Here is a 16562-nt window from a genome sequence, read left to right on the forward strand (position 1 = left end):
GTCATGGGATGACAAGGATGTTATAGTTTCTTCTCTTTTTAATCTTTCTCTCAAATTGTAGGTTGTTTGCTTGACTACGAAAATGATTAGGCATTACTTTTCATATGACAAGCAGATGAGGGCAACATGTTTCAGGTTGCTTGGGGCATAGCATAAACCTAAAACCAGTTGTATGCTTCATGTGCTGATATGTATCTGTTAGAATATTTGTGTGTGTGGGTGCGAGTCATGACTGAAGTTTCTGGGATACTTGATGACTTCAATGGTGTTGTCCTTTTGGGCTTGTAATTTTGCTACATTCTGGAAGTTGCTTCAATTCTTGGTTGTCTCTCTATAATTTGTGAGCTTGGCAGGTTATGCAATTTAGATGTCTGTGTGCTTCTATGCATTTATATTGGAGGTTAGTATATCTTTTCTGTTGATTATCCACTTGCTAATCAAAATAGTAGCTTTCAGCACGTATTTCTCTGGGCTCATCTATGCGTATGAGAATAATGGGATTTGGATTTTATCAAGTAATTATGTTTGTATAGCTTCTGCAATGTGTATTCTTGTCTGTGTGTAGATACTTATAACATTTTAACCGAGATAGTACCTTTATTCCTGTAGTTGGCTATTTTTGTATGCCAGAGTTGCTGCTGATAGATGGGTTAAGTTATAATGCTTACTGAGATGTGTATTTTTGTTTGTGAATAATAAATGTGCAAAGAGGGCAGAGGGACAAGGACATGTAATACTTTAGATGTTTTCTATTGATTATCCACTTGCTAATCAAAATAGTAGCTTTCAGCACGTATTTCTCTGGGCTCGTCTATGCGTATGAGAATAATGGGATTTGGATTTTATCAAGTAATTATGTTTGTATAGCTTCTGCAATGTGTATTCTTGTCTGTGTGTAGATACTTATAACATTTTAACCGAGATAGTACCTTTATTCCTGTAGTTGGCTATTTTTGTATGCCAGAGTTGCTGCTGATAGATGGGTTAAGTTATAATGCTTACTGAGATGTGTATTTTTGTTTGTGAATAATAAATGTGCAAAGAGGGCAGAGGGACAAGGACATGTACTACTCTCTCTTGATTAAATTTAATAGTACAGAGGCATTTTTTTATACGATCTTTACCTATACTATATGTAATTGAAAATTGATAAATTGGCGTCTCAATTGTTTTGATATGCTAATTTTAATATTTAATTTGAACGAAATTTATTTATTTATTAAATTTAGGTTTCTTTATATTATTTTTATTCAAATTTATTTTAAGAAATTTTGAATAAAAAAAAAGAAAGAAGTCTTTTTTATACTCTATCCCTTATTTTTACGAACTAAACTATCAGATGAAATAGAATGCTTAGAAGAGATATAATGAAATTTTTTGATTGGCTCTTTCCATATAGCAAAGGAATGATTCGTTTTTTTATGTGACTGATGAGGCCAAAACACAATTAATTTAATATAACAAATATATATATAATTCTATACTAAATCTAATGTAAATAAATATTAAATAATATGATTAATAACCTAAATAAATAAACGGTGCCTTATTTTATTTGAAATGCGGCATGATCTGCAACCAAATATGTGCTTCAAATTTGAACTCATTTACTATTTTTCAATAATTTTTTTATTTTAATTTTCATTAATTTTTTCTCACTATATTTTTTATAGTTTTAAGAATTAACTTATTATTTTATATATAATTTATTGAATAATAAAAAAGTATAAATAATGTATTTTAACAGAAATAATAACACATGGTTTTATGTTCTAGTAACTCATTAGCGAGATAATGATTGTTTGTTTATAATTCCAACCCTTTGCGATGTGCGGCAGTTTCTTTCCTTATGGATATATAAACGATTGTAATTAATTGTTACGACACTTTGATATATAAGACAACCCACAAAGATGCAACACCCAAATGACGCTGGTTCCTCCCACTCATCTCTATACGATAAAGTGTTATGGACCATGGAAATGGAACGCGTGTTTATTGAGTTAATGCACGAGGAGTTCATCACACACCAACTCCAATCATCCACATTTCCACCATCAGTCTGGGCTCGTGTAACCGAGCAAATGAACTCGGTTATGAGTCAGGGTTGTCTTCTTACGACAGTACAGCTTAAGGGCAAACTTAACAAGATGCGTCGTGCTTGGCGTTTGTTAAACGAAATTTTGAATAGGGGGGCTGGGTGGGGATGGGATTCAGAAAGGAATACCATAACAGACAATGCATGACGCTTGGAGGAGCTGTATCGGGTAAACATCTACTCGTGCTGCCTTCTTGATTGCAGTGTCCTTACAGAGTCGCAAACTAATTACATATCTTGACAATGTAAATGAATGCAGAAAAATCCGGAATATAAAAAAATAGTTGAGCATGGGCTTCAACGCTTTGACCTATGTACTAAAATGTTCTCACGGAACACCGCAACTGGTGGGCTTGCGCGTTCGTCATCACAACGTCGGACAATCCACAGCACCAACCACATAGACGATGAACAGATGGATGTCACTCAATCGGGCAGCCGTCGTTCACGAGATGAGTACGAAGATACAATATTCTCTCAATCTGTTCCCATGACGTCCCCAGACGAATACTTTTCTTCCCCGGGACCATCGCAGGCTTCCGCTGGTCCATCTGGAAGCGGGCGTCGATTCCGACGGGAAGCTAGTGAGTTGCAAGCTAAGAAGTGTGAGACGATGGATAAGTTGAATGAATCACTTCAAGGAAAGATTGACCAAACCGGGCCCAAAGCTACTGAATCAATTGAGCGGTGCGTAGACGAGTTGACAAAGTTTAATGATTTGCCAGACATCATCTTCACCACCACATTGGAGCATTTTCATAGTCACAGCACGCGCACGATCTTCTTACGTCTTAACTCATTATCTCAATTGAAGTAATGAGCCTACCAATATAACGAGAATAAACTCCGATGGTTGTACTCTTTGGGCAAGTGACTGTATTGCTTGATTGTTAGAAAATTGGAAAAAACTGATTTCATTATGTGTATTCATGCATGTATGTCATATCGATTTACTCATATTGCACTCATACCAAGTACCCATGCTCGTTAAGTATTTTCATATCCCCAGCCAACAAACATCTACTGCATGTAACTTACACACTAATTTATCTTGTTTATGTTTAGCAATACATCAATGATCGGATATATGGCAAGCTCGGGAGTTGGTGGAGGTCTAGATTCGAACTCCGCAAGCGAGAGTCCGGGGACCCCAAGGACTACCGGAAGTAACGAATCTGATGTTCCAGAGGAATTTTACGCTTTTAGAGATTTAATATGCCCAAAGTTATTTAGGAAAAATGTGCCACGTAACACATCTTCACTACAAGGAGCAGGATGGGTTGCGGAGATTATGACGACCCCACACCAGGGAAGGTTTTTTGACAATATTCGCATGACCAAGCCATGCTTTTATGCTTTGGTTGATGCATTGACTAGTAGAGGTTTACTGTCTCATGGTCAGACGTCCAGAGTTACCTCAATTGAGGAGGTTGCACTTTTCATGCAAACGGTCGGCATGCATAAAAGGCACCGCGACAATATGGAGCGATTTCAACACTCATTGGAGACTATTAATTGTAGATTCCACCGAGTGCTTTCTGCCTTGTGCGCTATGGCGCCAGAACTAACAACACATCCGAATTTTACAAACACACATCCGAGAGTGGCAAATAACCCAGAATTCTACCCATACTTCAAGGTACGCACCACATCTATCATTGTCGTAACACCATCTCATAGTCTTCACAACTGCGGAATTAATGCAAGCTTGTTCGACATAATATTTCATGCATCTAGCTATACATAATTGTTGACATCGATGTAGGATTGCGTCGGAGCGATGGACGAAACGTTAGTACCTGCATGAGTCCCCCAAGTTGACCAAAATCGATACAGGTCGCGGAAAGGCCGCCTAGCACAGAATGTACTAGCAATATGTGATTTCGATATGAATTTCACTTATGTGTATGCTGGGTGGGAAGGAAGTGCGGCTGATGCCCGTGTCCTGGACCATGCAGTTTCACAGGATCGAAATTTTCCTTTCCCTCCAATCGGTGAGCATTGTAATATATAAATTAGATTCCACCAACCTCTAGTTTAAGGACCAATTACGTGGCACTAGCGGTTCTCTTTATGATGATACATTGTGACAATGCAGGTACGTATTATTTGGTAGACGCGGGTTTCGCAAACTACCAATGTTTCCTGGCTCCTTATCGAGGAACAAGGTATCACCTACCTGAGTGGAGGGGACAAGGTCGTCGATATCATACCCCATAGGATATGTTTAACCATGCACATTCAAGGTTGAGAAATGTAATTGAACGATGCTTCGGTGTACTGAAGAAACGTTTTCCAATACTATAGTGGGGATGCCAAGTTACCTTCAGAACCACTAGGTTGATATAGTAATTGCCTGTTGCGCCCTTCATAACTTCATCCGTAAGTTTAGCAACGATGACATCATATTCAACGAACCAGATGAAGATATTCAGACTGACATGGATTCATTCTACCATAGGGGACATCCAACCACTTATGAGATAGAAGCCCAGCGCAACCTTCGAGATAGCATAGCGATGCAAATGTGGGCAGCCAACCATCGAAACTAGCAATGAACGTAGTGGACAATGTTGATTCATATGTAAACTATTAAAACTACTTTCCTAATGTAACTTTGTCTTGGAATGTTACGCTATAATATCGTTTAGTACTATTTGCATGAAGAATTATAGAGTGTGCTTGATTATTCACAATTTTAAACTGTTTAGATAGTAGTTTTAAATAAATTGACATTTTTTTACATTTTTCAACTGTACACGTGGTGCGATTTTGCACAATAATTATTTTGCTGACCGTAATTTTTTGCAGCCATGGCATACCGCAGATATCTGGAGAGTGCTGGATTTCCACAGGACGACCATTGGGGTTTAAATATTGAGCAGCGCTTCATGTGGATGATACTTGACGACAACACTCGGGCGCCTATGAGAGACGATGCACTTGCGGAGGCGCAGATGGGTCACTGGGCACGTGGATTACGTAGATATTTTGGATATCCTTACACCCGAGACCAAGTCCGTGATAAATTCTACGAGTTTAAAAATCGATTTCAACAGTTCCACGGCATCACTCCGATACCAGGGATTTATTATGGTGTTTCCAGTAGAGCTACGACCATGTGCATTACGGGTACGTCATTTTAGTTCTAATCTGATTACAGCTACTTAACAATCATCGTTTGAAAATACTATTGTAATTTCCAACGCTAACAAATTTATAATTGGACCCTTTTTACAGCGTTTTTCATTGGCTAGACGGTACTATGAGTACCCAGAGCCACATTATCCCAGCATGTTAGAGGTGTGGGGACCCATCAGGTTGCCAGGTGTTCCTATTGAGGCACAAAGCGAAGCAGGAAATAACGAAAGTCGTAACACCGTGCGTAATTCGATAAGAGGAAGCGTGGATGCACCTATTGTTATATCGGATTCTACTGCCCCATTGTTACAGTCACATACGCACATCGCCAGTTGGGATGCAGTGGACCATGTAGCTCGTGGAGATGGTGGCCCGGTGCTAGCACATAATACCTCAGTAGCTGCACGATGCAGTATCGACATGGGCTCGGAAGTGGGGGGGATTGGATCGTGGGCTGACTACATTCATCGGATTGGTGTGCAGTCTGATCGGGGTGCCCAGACGTACAGTGAGGGAGACAGCACAGCGCACTCACCGCGACCACGAGGACTACCACCACACCGTCGTGACGGTCCTTAGGCATACAATGCCGATTGGAAAACTTTCAAGTCGAATATTGATTTAATCATTAAAAAGAAAACAACTAATCGAGCAGTTTGTGAGTGTCAAATGCATTCGTTTCTTATATATCGTGCAGTTGTGTAATTACATTTTCATCATTCCCTAAAAATTGACAGCCTTGTATGTCATGATTAAAAATAATTTTAATTGTTCTGTCTTTTACTAATCAATGCTAATTGATTCAACTTTGATTATTTACATATTTTGGAATCAATATAGTTTTCTATTTGAACGAAATTTTTTTCAAGATTTGAACCGTGTGGACACTGTATAATTACTGCATGCTTAATGCAAGTACTTATTATTTGATTTATCAATTAAATATTTTCACCGCGAATATAAAGGTGGATGAAATCATTTTGAACATAATACTGTAGTGCATGTAATTATTTATTTAATATAAAGTAATAAACTCCACACCAAAGCAGATGAGATATAGTGAATTTTTCTAAATTATCTATATAATGTTATGTTATATATTATTTAATATATATGCTATATGTTAAATCTAAGCAACAATTATATATAAAAATAATTTTTAACTTAAAAAAATATTGATATTAAAAATATTTACTATCAATGCTACTGACTAAAAATATTTTAAAATTTTCTACCTCAGTAAATTACTTAGTTTTGTATATTGCGGATAATACACCAATATTATATACGAAATTCATATTTTTTATTACTTTAATTATCTATTATAATTAATCAATCCGAATACAAAACAAACGAATGTATTTTCATCACATTACTATACTTCAATTTACTAAATATTAATTACAAATTTTTTGAACTTACACTATTTTAATATTTTGAACTCAAAATTTTTAATACTTATGCGAAATATTTGAGAAATTTGAAAATTGAGAAAAATATACTAATAATACATACTTAATTAAAAATATCTATTATTGAAATGTTTATATATTATATTTTTTCATTCCAAATTGTAGGTGTAACAAGATCATTTTCGAGACAATACTACAGTGCAGTAAATTATTCATTAAATTTGTAATTATTATTTAAAATGTTAAAAAAAAGTATTTAACAAAGATAATTACTTAATTTAAATATATATACTATATTTCACTAACAAACAAACTATTATATACATTCACAATTATATTAATAAATATATACAAAAAAGACATGATTTGACATCCAACAGTAATTTGTCTCCTATATCCCAACATCAAACATACACCACTTATTTTAAACTATTTTATATTATATCAAAACACAAATTCAAACATACCATCTATCTCAAACACATAACTTATGTTTGGATTAATGTTTTGAATGTTTTTGTTTTGGTGCTTTAGAGATAGAGAGAGAAAAATAGAGATACATAATTATGTGTTTTGAGATAGATGGTATTTTTGGATTTGTATTTTGATATAATATAGAATAGTGTAAAATAAGTGGTGTACGTTTGATGTTGGGATTTGGGAAACAAGCGTTACTGTTCATTATCAAAACATGTCTTTGAATACATATATTTAGTAATATATATGTGTATGTATATAGTATTTTGTTTGTTAGTGAAATATAATATATATATTTATGTTAAGAGAAGAATAAAAAATAATAAAAAAATAAAAATAAATAAATTACAATTGCACACCTAGTGGAGGTGTGCAAAACACAAAAACAAACAGGCTTTGTTTGGATTTGTTACTTTGCATTTTTCGAGACAAGATAAAATACACTCAATGTTTGTTTTTGTGTTTTTACACCTTATCTGCGTGCTTTTCTGTTTTTCAACTTTCTATATATAATATATATATATATATTTATATATATACATAATATAAAACGAAAATAATTTGACAATAAACAATAATTTTTGTCTCCCAAAAGTACAACATTAAAAATAAAATATTTATACATATACATATTTATATATAAAAATATATGATTTGACAATGAACAGTGATTTTTGTTTTCCAAATCCCAACATCAAACCTACACTACTTATTATAAAATATTTTAAATTTTTCCAAAACACAAATCTAAACATATCGTCTATGTTTTTGTGTTTTTGCCCCTCAATGGGCCCGCCAAAACACAAAATTAAGTTTGGATATGTAACTTGCGCACCTCCTCTAGGTGTGCAAGTTGTATTTTGAATATTTTTTTTTAATTCTTTTCTCTCTCTTCTTTGGTCTTGTCATCTTCTTCTCTATTCTTCTTTTCTCTCTCTTCTTTTATGTCTGTCTGCTTCTCTCTCAGAGCATTTTCTCTCTTTCTTTTCTTCTTTGTTCTTCCTTCTTTCTTCTCTTTTTCCTTTTCTTCTTCTCTTTTTCTTCTCTTTTTTTTTTTTCTCTTTCTTCTTTCATTTTTGTTTTTTTGGTCGGTTTCTTTTCCTTATTCTCTTTCTTCTTCTTTCATTTTTTTTCTGCTTGGCAGAGGTTTGCCCGATGTTATTTTTCCTTCTTTTTCTTGTTTTTTTCACGCGTTTTTTTTCTTTCTCTTTTGTTGTTTGATCTAATATTTTTCGTGTGATTTTTCCAGCAATTGGAATGCCCAATTATCTGCCGTTCGCGATGCCGCCGCCACCGGAGTCAACGCCTCTACCGCGCGAGTTTACGGACTAAAATTGATCTCCTACTTTGATTCAAGTATATGAGTTTTGGAGGTGGGTTTGTTATGTGAAGTGAGGAAATGGCGAAAAGGGTCGGAGATGAGACTGCTGAAACGGAGTTGGAGACTGAGACCTAACATCAATACGCCGTTCATGTTTTTCTCCGGTCAGCTGCACTGTTATTCTTTCTTTAAATTTAGAATTTTCCTTTTTTATTATGAACTACTTGTATTAATGTATTTTTGTTGCTGAACAATATGTCGGTTATTGAGAAATATTACCACTGATTTGTACATTGAAATTTTTTTTTACATATTTTAAGAAATTGATTTTGGCAAGTTGTAGTATATAGTGTCGGTGCACTATACAGACCTGTTTTGCTGCTGTTTTGCTGCACTGTAATCAGTATTTATTGCAATAAGTGTTGAAGTGTATATCAATTATGACTATACGCTGCAATTTTCTGCTACTACCATTTTGGATTTAACATTTCACTGACAGGTTTTGCATTATATTTACTGAAATTGGACCTTTGTGGCAGTTCATTATTTTACTTTTAAGCTTTAGTGTGTAGTGCATGACTGATATGCACTGTTGTGGCAGTGTTGCTTTTTGCTACATTGACTGCAGTCATATTATTTGCAAGTATCCACAATTTGCAAGTTGTCTATGGATAATTCACATGGCTACAGTGACACTTTAGTACATATTTGAGACTATAACATATATGTTACTCATTTTGTCTATATATATAGCATTCATATCGTTCGCTAAAAAAACTACTCCATCTAAACTTCAAAGTACAAATGCTTGTATTGGTTATTTGAGTACGTATCCGAATATAGTGTTGCACTCGGGGAACGGTAGCTTGCATTCCACTTTTGTTGGTGTTCTACTTGTGAACCATCATATTCGTACATTGATTGAAAAAGGTACTTGTTAATCCCTTTAATAATTCTGATTTTATGTTGTTTGCTATGTCTCACCAAGCCGTGAGGTGGAGTTCGTGTTGTGGTTATTTAAGCTAAAGCTGTCTCATGAAACTTGCATATCTATTGGATTATTAGGTTCTTTATTTGTTAGGATCTATTTTGGAGTTGGTTTTGTAAAGACAGATATGTGGTAATATGTACTTTTATAGTTGTGTTTTTTAATTCAATCTTGTCTAGACCATCCTTATCTTTTATCTTTGGGGTTAGTTTATCTACATGAATTGAAGTGATATAATGTGTCTTTTACTAGGGATGACCCTTGTAGTGAATTACCATGCTAAGTTGCTAATTATTCCTTTTTTCTGTGAGCTACATTCATATGATTTGTGCTTCAAGACAGCTTTGTTTCCCTTTTCCTTCTTTATGTTGCTAGTTTAGGTTGGTCTATGAGATGTAACAGTTGGTTACTAAATAAACGAAACATGTTTTCAGACAATCGAAACTAGCGTATATTCTTTTTCCCTGTCCATCTGGGCTATATATGCTATATATATAGTTGTAATAACAGAAGCTGACATTTGTTTATTTGCTAAGTATAATTCCGGACTGCGTATAATTCTTTTGATGTGCATGTTTGGATTGTGAATGATTACAACTCTTTTAGGCAGTGAAGAGTGTGAAAGAATTAATTTGTATGAAGAAAATGCAAATTCTTTTCAAGTAGGGAAGATAGTGATTCTGCTTTTGGAGAAGGATTGAAGTTTTTCTTTAAATTTATTTGTCTTGCACCCCTTAATTTGTGTTATTTTCTTTTTTTAGTGGTGTTGTCTGTTTTTCTTTATATTTGACGGATCGTAAATGAATTGAATGGAGCTAAAATCATATTTTAAGTTGGATTTGAATCTTTTATGGACTTTGAAAGTTTAAATTAATGGAATTCGAACGAGCTTTAAGCATGTTTATCACTATTATAAGGATATATATCAATAAATCTATGATTTTTAATTTAAATTTTAATTCACTTAGTTAATTTTATTAATATGCGACTAGTAAAAAAAATTAAATTTTATAATTGATACAATCTGTCCATTAACTTTTTCTTAAGATATAATATGTTCAATTTAAGTCATATAAATATATATAAATTTTATGCAAAATTATTTCTTTATATTTAATATGCTATAAATATTTATTTTCTGTTTGTTCTTAAATATGATACAATTAATATAATCAAAATATAATACATTATTTGTAACGTATTTGTATCAAAAAATTAATATGCACGGACATATCATAAAAATCATTCTTATCTTTTAACTAAACTTTATTTAGATATAAATAAATCTAATAAACAGAAAATAAATATGACCTTTACAAAAGAAATAAAATATAATTCAGTAATTTAAGCATAAGTATGGGAAAAAAAATTAAAAGTACCATTTACATATTACGTTTTAGTTAAATATATTTCGAGAATATCTATTACTTTATATTTAATATGATACAATTAATATATAATCAATTATTTCTTTATATTTAATGTGATATAAATATTTATTTTTTTTAAATATTATTTAAACCGTAGCATTGTTTAAATTATTTAACATATTAGTGTTGTTCAAGCTTTTAAGTCAACAACTATATAAAAAAGAAAGCATCAGTAAAAATTAATTTGGTCCATAAATTAAATAACCATTAACTGAAATGATTTCTAACTCATTAATTATATGTATGAAAAAATCGATGCCCAATTGGATCATATTACAAAAATTTGTATATTACAAAAAATCCGTGCGGAATTCGATCATATTACAAAAATAAATTTTGCTATTTTTTAATGTGGTTAGATGTTGTCGTTTCTATTTTTAATTACCAGTATTATGTTTTTGCAGCATCTTTACATAAAGACATTAGCAATTAGTAATGTCGGAGCAGTAATACATTAGTTGGTTTTCATGTTTAATAGTATATCATAATGTGCCATTCTTCTTAGGGATTTACTAAAAGGCATAAATTAAAAACTACCCATTACAGAAATACAAATAATCACGTATGTAGTAATTAATTGATATAGTGATATAATGTGAGAAATCCAAATATAGAATCTAAAAGATTGTGAAATTGTAAATCATAAATTCATTGTGGATATATAAATTATCGTTGCTTATTTTTTACGATATTGTGATATATAAACAAACCCACAAAGATGCAATACCCAAATGACACTGGTTCCTCCCAGTCATCTCGGAATGATAAAGTTGTATGGAACTCAGAAATGGAACGCGTGTTCACTGAATTAATGTTCGAGGAGTTCATTACACACCGACTCCAATCCTCCACATTTCCACCTTCGGTGTGGGCTCGTATAACCGACATAATGAACTCAATTACGGGCCAAGGTTATTGTTTTACGCCGGTACAGTTAAAAGACGAAGTTAACAGACTGCGTCGTACTTGGCGTCTGTTGAACGACATTCTGAGCAGGGGTATCAGGTGGGGGTGGGACCCAGAAAGGAATACCATTACAGACGAGGCAGGACGTTTGGAGGAGCTGTATCGGGTAATATAAATATTGTGCTCTCATTCTGCCTTCACTTAACCATCTAGTTTTGCATGAAGGCTCTCTTAAATGCGACGAACGTACTCTTTTACAAACTAATAATATGTCCTGCCAGTCGGTGAATGATTGTAGGAAAATCCAGACTATAAAAAAGTTGTTCAGCATGGTCTTTAACGATTTGACCTATGCACTCAAATTTTCTCACGGAACACTGCTTCTGGTGGGGTTGCTCGTTCGTCATCTCAACAACGCTGAACAATCCATAACAGCAACAACATAGATGATGAAGAAATGGATGGCATTCACTCAGGCAGCCGTCGATCACGAGATGTGTGCGAATATACAACATTCTCTCAATCACAGCCCATGACGTCCGGGGAAGAATTTTTTTCTTCACCGGGATCAGCGCATGCGTCCGCTGGTCCGTCTGGAAGCGGTCGTCGGTCCAGACGTGCTACTAGTGAGTTGCACGCTAAAAAGTGTGAGACAATGGATAGGTTGAATGAATCACTGCAAGGGAAGATTGACCGCATTGGGCCCAAAGCTACTGAATCGATTGAGAGGTGCGTAGATGAGTTGACGAAAATAAACTCCGCTGGTTGTATTCGTTGGGCAAGTGAATGTAATGCCCGGTGGTTAACATATTGTCAAAAACTCGTTATTTATGCATATTTATACCAGTATGATTTACTTAGATTGCAATCATACCAAGTTCCTAAAATCTTAATTATTTTCGTGTCCTTAGCCGTCGAACGTCTACTATATGTAACTTACCCACTACTTTTGCATATTTCTATTTAGCAATACAACAACGACTGGATATATAGCCAGCTTGGATGTTGATGGAGGTTTGGAGTCGAACGCCGCAGTCGATAGCCCAGGGACACCAGGAAGTAACGAATATGATGTTCCAGAGGAATTTTACTCATTTAGAACTTAATATGCCCAAAATTATTTAGGAAAAACGTGTCACATAACATGTTAGCACTACAGGGAGCAGAGTGGGTTGCTGAGATAATGACAACCCTACACCAAGGACGTTTTTTTGACAGCATTCCCATGACCAAGCCATGCTTCTATGCTTTGGTTGATGCATTAACTTCTAGAGGGTTACTTCCGCATGGTTAGACGTCCAGGGTTACCTCAATCGAGCAGGTTGCACTCTTCATGCAGACGGTCGGCATGCATAAAAGACACCACGACAATATGGAGCGATTTCAACACTCACTGGAGACTATTCATCGTAGATTCCATCGTGTGCTCTCTGCCTTGTGCGCAATGACGCCAGAGCTAATAACTCTTCCGGAGTTTACAAATACACATCCGAGAGTGGCAAATAACCGCGATTTCTACCCATACTTCAAGGTACATATCAGCAGTTTTCACATCATTGTTCATAGCGTAATTAATGGAAGCTAGTCTTTCACATACTAATTCATGTATGCAATTACACCGTGCATTGCGCGTTCGATGAAGGATTGTGTTGGAGCGATGGATGGGACGTTGGTACCTGCTTGGGTCCCTCGAGTTGACCAAAACCGATATCGGCCGCGTAAAGGTCACCTTGCACAGAATGTACTAGCAATATGTGACTTCGATATGAATTTCACCTATGTCTATGCGGGGTGGGAAGGAAGTGCAGTCGATGCCCGAGTCCTGGACCATGCAGTATCACAAGATCAAAAATGTTCATTTCCGCCGATCGATGAGACGATCAAATATATTTGCTATATTGCATCGAACATCTTGCTTAAAAGGAAAGTAGGTGGTACTAGCGGTTCTCCTTATAACAATGTCTTCTTACAACGCAGGTAAGTATTATTTGGTCGATGCGGGTTTCGCAAACTACCAATGTTTTCTGGCTCCTTATCGAGGGACAAGGTATCACCTACCTGAGTGGAAGGGACAAGGTCGTCGCTATCAGACCCTGCACGACATGTTTAACCATGCATATTCAAGGTTACAAAATATAATTGGACGATGTTTTGGTATACTGAAGAAATATTTTTCAATATTACAGTGGGGATATCGAGCTACCTTCAAAACCACCAGGTCGATATAGTAATTGCATGTTGCACACTTCATAACTTCATCCGAAGATACAGCAATGATGACATCATATTCAACGAACCGGATGAAGACACTCCTCCTGACATGGATTCATTTTACCATAGGGAACATCCAACCACTTCTGAGTTAGAAGCTCAACGCGCCCTCCGAGATAACATAGCGAGACAAATGTGGGCAGCCCACCATCTAAATTAGGAATGAATGATGGAACAAATGTTGATTCATATCTAAATTATTAAAACCTTTTGTTGATTTTCACTCTGTCTCAACTTCGAACGTTATAGGATCATTTAGTAGGAAGCTTTAGAGTAGGATGACGTGTAGTTTTTCGTTGACATTGAATAAAATTGGTGATGCATTGATCCAAGCAAAATGACATTTCATACATTAGCAAGGAATAGCAGGTGATACGACGTTGCACATTACTATTTTCTGACCATTATTCTGTGCAGACATGGCGTAGATATCTAGAGAGTACTGGATTTCCACAGGAGGATCACTGGACTTTAAATGTTGAGCAGCGCTTCATGTGGATGATACTAGACGACAACACCAGAACGCCCATGAGAGACGATGCACGTGCAGAGGAACAAATGGGTCACTGGGCACGTGCATTACGAAGACATTTTTCGATATCCCTACACACGAGAGCAAGTCCGTGATAAGTTCTACGAGTTTAAAAATCGATTTCGCCAGTTTAACGGCATCACTTAGATACTAGGAGTTTTTTATGATATTAAAACATTTGTTATGGTGTTTCCCTCCGAGCTACGACCACGCGCGTCATGGGTACGCCATGTTATTTCAAATATAATGAGATCCATTTAACAATTGTCATTTCAAATTACATACATTATTTTGCAACGCACTAAAATCTTTCATCCTTTTGCAGTGCAGCATTTTCCATTGGCTCGATGATACTATCAGTATCCAGAGCCACACCCACGGCGATGTACCGAACAACGAGAGTAGTAACACCGTGCGTATTTCGGTGAGAGGAGGTGAGCATGCACCAATTGTCATATCGAATTCTACTGCCCCATCGACGCAGACGCATACACACATTGCCAGTAAGGATGCAGTGGAACATGTAGCTCGTGGCGATGTTGCCCCACCGCTGCCATGCAGTACCCAAATAGCCGCACGACGCACTCTTGACATGGGCTCAGAAGTGGGGGAGATTGAATCGTGGACTGATTACATTCATCGGTTTGGCATGCAGTCTGATCGGGGTGCCCAGTCGTACAGTGAGAGAGATAGCACAGCGCGCTCACGCTGACCACCGGGACTCCCACCACGGCGGCGTGACGGTCCTTAGAAATACAATGGCCGAATATGAAAATTCTACGTCAAATGTTGATTTCATTAGTAAAAATGGAACAACTACTAGAGCATTTTGTCACTGTCAAATGCATTTCTTTCTCATATGTCGTGCCGATGTGTTTTAAGATTTGAACAATTCTTTTAGAAATTGACAGCTTTATATGGTACAAGTAAAAATATTTCCTCTATTCTGTTTTGAACTAAACTATTTAACTATTTTTAATTCAAAACATCGTTCTTTGCATGACCAACAATATATGTAAAATTTTCAGAAAATTTGGGCAATATATCATTACTGCATACGTAATGCAAAGTGTTTATTGTTCGATTTATCAAGTAAATATTTTTCACCACGAATATAAACGCCCATGAAATTATTTTCAACTCACCGATTTAATATAAACAAATCTATTCAACACCAAAGCAACAAAGATTTAATTATTTTTTTAAATTATTTGTATTATATGTATTATATATTATTTAATATATAATATTTGTGAAATGTAATTAATAATTACTACTAAAAAAATAATTATTAACTTATGAAATCATTGATATCAAAGATATTTAAATATCAAAGCTACTTAGTTAAAATATGTAAAACTTTTCTACCTAACGAAATTACTTTAGTAGGTACGTACACTACTGACAATATATCAGTACTGTATACCTAATTCATATTTTTATTACTTCAAGTATGTATTAAAATTTATCTGTTCACATATAAAATTCTAATGAATGTATTTTCAATTTGTTATATAGTGCATTTAACGCTTGATTACAATTTTTTTCAACTTAAACTATTTAAATCTTTTGTACTCATAATTTTCCTATTTAACTGAAATATTTGAGAAATTTCAAATTTGAGGACAATATACCAATAATACATACTTAATTCTAAATTTTTATTTAAATTTTATATATTATGTTTTTTCATTTCAAATATAAAGTCTAACAAAATCATTTTGAAGACAATACTACAATGTGTTTAATTATTCATTAAAATTATACTTATTATTTAAAAAATAAAAATAAATGCCTCAGTCAAAAAAAAAATTACTTAACATAAATATATATATTATATTTCACTAACAAATAAAATACTATATACATACACATATATATTACTAAATATATATATTAAAAGACATAATTTGACAATGAACAGTACCTTCTGTCTCCCAAATCCAAACATCAAACCTACACAACTTATTTTACAATATTTTATAT

The 16562-nt window shown here is 34.7% G+C and overlaps 1 long non-coding RNA gene across 1 annotated transcript; it reads left to right on the top strand.

Moving 5' to 3' along the window:
- On the top strand, positions 8213-8794 carry LOC110012177. The gene is made up of 2 exons (XR_002287331.1): positions 8213-8274; positions 8378-8794. It is a non-coding gene; the product is annotated as an uncharacterized LOC110012177 (long non-coding RNA).

Source organism: Sesamum indicum, linkage group LG6 (assembly GCF_000512975.1).
Source record: "Sesamum indicum cultivar Zhongzhi No. 13 linkage group LG6, S_indicum_v1.0, whole genome shotgun sequence".
NCBI classification, from domain to species: domain Eukaryota; kingdom Viridiplantae; phylum Streptophyta; class Magnoliopsida; order Lamiales; family Pedaliaceae; genus Sesamum; species Sesamum indicum.